The sequence below is a fragment of the Ruditapes philippinarum genome, unplaced genomic scaffold (genome assembly GCF_026571515.1).
Source record: "Ruditapes philippinarum isolate M1 unplaced genomic scaffold, ASM2657151v2 ctg26755_1_1_1_1, whole genome shotgun sequence".
NCBI classification, from domain to species: Eukaryota; Metazoa; Mollusca; class Bivalvia; order Venerida; family Veneridae; genus Ruditapes; species Ruditapes philippinarum.
In genome coordinates this window covers 1-5,517 of record NW_026851614.1, presented here as the reverse complement: position 1 = coordinate 5,517, position 5,517 = coordinate 1, and the positions used below count along the sequence as shown (strand labels likewise).

The 5,517-nt window shown below is 32.6% G+C and overlaps 1 long non-coding RNA gene across 1 annotated transcript; it reads left to right on the top strand.

Annotated features, from left to right (window-relative positions):
• Positions 1-91: 91 nt before the first annotated feature.
• LOC132712737 (uncharacterized) lies at positions 92-5,228 on the top strand. Its single transcript, XR_009623347.1, has 3 exons — positions 92-1,275; positions 1,959-2,040; positions 5,174-5,228. It is a non-coding gene; the product is annotated as an uncharacterized LOC132712737 (long non-coding RNA).
• The last annotated feature ends 289 nt before the right edge of the window (positions 5,229-5,517 follow it).

The following is a 5,517-nucleotide window of genomic DNA, read 5'->3' as shown; positions in this document are numbered from 1 at the left end:
TTATTGCTTGAGATATTCAATTGAAATTTAAAATACTTTTTTGTAGTAACAATGTACATCAGTTTGCAAAATTTGCATAACTCTGCCTGCAATATTTGCAAAATTATTTGCCCCTTTGAAACTTAGTAATTTTGGTTAAAGGTTAAAGGTCTTCAAAGATATTTACTTGAAACTTTACACATGCACTTAGGGTCATAATTGGAGGGTCATAATTGTATGTCACTGACCAAGTTCCATAACTCTATCTTGCATTAAGGCTGATTCATATCCCCTTTTCTACTTAGTCTCTTGGTTAATGTTTACATGCAAGTTTTACATATCCCAATAACTATTAAAGATATTTATTTAAAACTTCACATATGCATTTAGGGTCATAATTGTAGGTCACTGACAAAGATCCATAATTCTATCATGCATTTAGGCTGATTTTTCTCCCCTTATTCAACTTAGAAATTCATGGTAAAGTTTTGTTTGTAAGCTGTTATCTCAATAACTACTGAAGGGTTTGTGCCTTTTTTGGGACAATTTTATGCATTCATAATAATAAAGCAGTGATTTACTTGATAAAACATCTTAATAACAAGCCTTTGTACCTTGTCTGTCAAATTTATGTATTCATAGGTAATTAGTATTATTATACTCAATAAATCACCCTTGTGATATTACCTTCCGAATAGTCAAGCCAATACTGTATAATTAGACTCTCTCTAAGGCCTATAACATGAATTTATAAAAAAAAATTAGCCCTTTTGTGAACTTAAAAAATTTAAATTATCAAGGCTCTTTTACTATCAAGCACTTAGAATAGTCGAGCGTGCTGTCCTACCGACAGCTCTTGTTATATGTGTAAAATTTCTCTAATAGAAGTTTTCTTTCAGGTCTTGCACATGTTATAAGTGTCGTTTATATACTTAAAATTTCTTTAATACAAGTATTATTTCAGGTGACTAACGTTATTTGTGTACAATTTCTCTATTTCAAGTATTATTTCAGGTGACTAACGTTATTTGTGTACAATTTCTCTATTTCAAGTATTATTTCAGCTCTCTTAAATGTGTTATAAGGTTACAATTTCTCTATTTCCATTATTTCAGGTCTCTTACATGAGTTATAAGAGTACAATTTCTCTATTTTAAGTACCATATTATTTCAGGTCTCACAAGGGTTATAACTGTTGTTTATGCTTGTACAATGATGTGCTTGATGCTACGCGTACAATTAAACATCATTGGTGGTTACATGTTTGTGGAAAATGTTAAGAAACATCAAGGAATGGTAAGATATTTCAGTTTGGAAATAAATGTAAAGTGGTAAAATTGAATTGAACAGGATACGGAATTTATTTGCAGGGTTATATAATAAGGAGGGTGGAACCGTTACAAGGTGGTCAAGGCATCTGCTCTTAATCTAGGGTTCAGGACGAAGTCTGATGATGACCATATCTTCCTCTTATAACACCAGTACTTATCAGTTACATGAAAATGAATTAAAATGATTTATATAATCTGCAAATGTTTAAATGCATACATTTCAACTAAACTAATCTCAACACCACAAATTTATATAATGAAATTCTTTGATTAACTATGTACGATTTTAAATTCAAAGCAGAACAGTGTCATTACATGTATATAAAATTAACACAGAAAGGAGTTTACTATGTCTGGTTTACCATTAACCTGCTGGAATCAGTATAGAGCATGGCCAGCATATACATTTGTACAGTCTGTCCTGCTGGGCTCCTTGCCAATGCTCCTGTGTTCGGGGATGCGTTCATTTTGATTGCTGCTCCATCCTTGTTGATCTTGTTTTTTATATTCTGTTGATAGTTTTGATATTTATATCCCTTCAACTTCAAATGGACTGTTCCAAATTTAAAGTCAGAGCAAAACTGTTGTAAAAAATTAATTTTAGCAGTTTTATTGTCAATGTTGGAATGTTTTTTTCTCTGGTTTCAGAGTGCAAATGCAGCAATGCATGTGGCACCAACACCTGTACAAGAGAAGTACCTGGCCCTTATAAGGGAATTTTTTGATAAAGGTAACGGTATTCGTATAGTTTAAGGAAATTACGGTACATGTAGATTACAGTAGATACTTCTTCAGTAAAACTGTATTAAAGCTGTCTTTACATAGGTTTAAAGGCATAATTATCAAGTCTCAGAAATTAATAATTTTTTATTTCTGTAAAAAGGGCAAATATTTGTTTGATAATGTTGTAATTTATTTATATCATATGAGATCCTTGTCACCTTTTTTAAGGAAATAGGGCTGTATGTAAAATATTGGTGTTAAAGCTAGGAAAATGTTAACAATGTCCTTACAGAATACTAAATCACTATATCTTAGTAATCACAAAAACATAAAAAGACACATGTTATGACTCAACAATATGATCACTGTGTACCTTTATAGAAACTGTAAAAAGACACAGAAAATAGGAAGCTTTAAGAAAAAAAAAGTTAGCATTTTTTAGGCTTAATGGGCCTTTAAAGCTAGACCAAAAAAGTATTTGCTACCAAAATGCTACTTTGTTATATTAAAACTGTAATGTACGCAAGTTCACCATGGCAACCACAATTGGACATGATTTATTAACTTTATGTTATGGATTTGGAACATGTTAAATGTTTTTATCACCTGAAGTCAATAGCGCCAAATGTGAAATAATTTGTGTCAATGTCCCTTAATTTCCAATTAGTCCAGAACATGTAAAATTGTTCCTAAATTTAAAGGAAATAAGATAATAAAATGAATGTATTGTTTATTAATGATGCATGATCAATGGCAAAGACAAATATTTAAGTACTTGAATAATGTACAAAATAATGTTGCCGAAAAAAAGCTCAGGTTCATTTAAACAAGTTCGAATTTCTTGTAATAATTCTGTTAAGTGAAAGAAATAGCTAAAGACTAATCCAGACGAGAAAGTCTTTACCTGCTTGATATAATACACATGTGGTATCTTTATAACTCTACCAATTACACTAGAAAGTGACCAGTTAAACCAAAAAAAGTCAGATGGAGATAGAAACTGACCAGTTAAATCAGAAATTGACCAGTTAAACCAGTAATTGACCAGTAAAACCAGTAATTGACCAGTAAAACCAGTAACTGACCAGTTAAACCAGTAATTGACCAGTTAAACCAGTAATTGACCAGTAAAACCAGTAACTGACCAGTTAAATCAGAAATTGACCAGTTAAACCAGTAATTGACCAGTAAAACCAGTAACTGACCAGTTAAATCAGAAATTGACCAGTTAAACCAGTAATTGACCAGTAAAACCAGTAATTGACCAGTTAAACCAGTAATTGACCAGTAAAACCAGTAACTGACCAGTTAAATCAGAAATTGACCAGTTAAACCAGTAATTGACCAGTAAAACCAGTAATTGACCAGTAAAACCAGTAATTGACCAGTAAAATCAGAAATTGACCAGTTAAACCAGTAATTGACCAGTAAAACCAGTAATTGACCAGTTAAACCAGAAATTGACCAGTTAAACCAGTAATTGACCAGTAAAATCAGAAATTGACCAGTAAAACCAGTAATTGACCAGTAAAACCAGTAACTGACCAGTAAAATCAGAAATTGACCAGTTAAACCAGTAATTGACCAGTAAAACCAGTAATTGACCAGTTAAACCAGAAATTGACCAGTTAAACCAGTAATTGACCAGTAAAACCAGTAATTGACCAGTAAAACCAGTAATTGACCAGTAAAACCAGTAATTGACCAGTTAAATCAGAAATTGACCAGTTAAACCAGTAATTGACCAGTAAAACCAGTAACTGACCAGTTAAACCAGTAATTGACCAGTTAAACCAGAAATTGACCAGTAAAACCAGTAATTGACCAGTAAAACCAGTAATTGACCAGTTAAACCAGTAACTGACCAGTAAAATCAGAAATTGACCAGTAAAACCAGTAATTGACCAGTAAAACCAGAAATTGACCAGTAAAACCAGTAATTGACCAGTTAAACCAGAAATTGACCAGTTAAACCAGAAATTGACCAGTAAAACCAGTAATTGACCAGTTAAACCAGTAATTGACCAGTAAAACTGGAAAGCGACCAGTTAAACTGGAATGACCTGTAAATTTGGAGTGTCCAGCTAAACCAGAAATTGACCAGTAAAACCAGTAATTGACCAGTAAAACCAGTAATTGACCAGTAAAATCAGAAATTGACCAGTTAAACCAGTAATTGACCAGTAAAACCAGTAACTGACCAGTTAAATCAGAAATTGACCAGTTAAACCAGTAATTGACCAGTAAAACCAGTAACTGACCAGTTAAACCAGTAATTGACCAGTTAAACCAGTAATTGACCAGTAAAAACCAGTAATTGACCAGTAAAATCAGAAATTGACCAGTTAAACCAGTAATTGACCAGTAAAACCAGTAACTGACCAGTTAAATCAGAAATTGACCAGTTAAACCAGTAATTGACCAGTAAAACCAGTAACTGACCAGTTAAATCAGAAATTGACCAGTTAAACCAGTAATTGACCAGTAAAACCAGTAATTGACCAGTAAAATCAGAAATTGACCAGTTAAACCAGAAATTGACCAGTTAAACCAGTAATTGACCAGTAAAACCAGTAATTGACCAGTAAAACCAGTAATTGACCAGTAAAATCAGAAATTGACCAGTTAAACCAGTAATTGACCAGTAAAACCAGTAACTGACCAGTTAAATCAGAAATTGACCAGTTAAACCAGTAATTGACCAGTAAAACCAGTAATTGACCAGTAAAATCAGAAATTGACCAGTTAAACCAGAAATTGACCAGTTAAACCAGAAATTGACCAGTTAAACCAGAAATTGACCAGTTAAATCAGAAATTGACCAGTAAAACCAGTAATTGACCAGTAAAACTGGAAAGCGACCAGTTAAACTGGAATGACCTGTAAATTTGGAGTGTCCAGCTAAACCAGAAACTGACCGGTAAAACCAGAAAGTGACCAGTTAAACTGGAGAATGACCAGTTAAACTGGAGAGTGACCAGTGAAATTGGTGGGTGAACAGTTAAATCAAAAAGTGACATATTGATACGACTTGAAACACAAACAAAATAAACAATCAAAAAACCAAACAAGCATGGACAGTAATTTAAAATAAGTTTTTTTATATAATGAATTTTTGATTATGATTGATAATTTTTCAGGGGTTGTTAGTCTGGTGTCTAAAGTGAAAGAAGCAGTGTATAAAGAAACTAGCAGGTGGGTGAGATATGTAAAAAAAATCAGATGATTTTGTTGAGTATTATAGTAAACAGTGACAATACGGTCTAATTTTTCTTCGCTAGACATGAAGGGATATAGAATCAACATTGTCTGTCAGGCTGTTTGTCTGCTCTTCAGATTAGTGATAGGGAGCCATAGATCAAAAGAAAACATTTCATTACATAACTAGAAAATAAGGGGCAATGGCCTTTTATTAAACAAAAGAAAATTACAAATAAAATGGCCCCTTATTCCACTTCAAGCACAATTCCTTGTGCATTTCTGT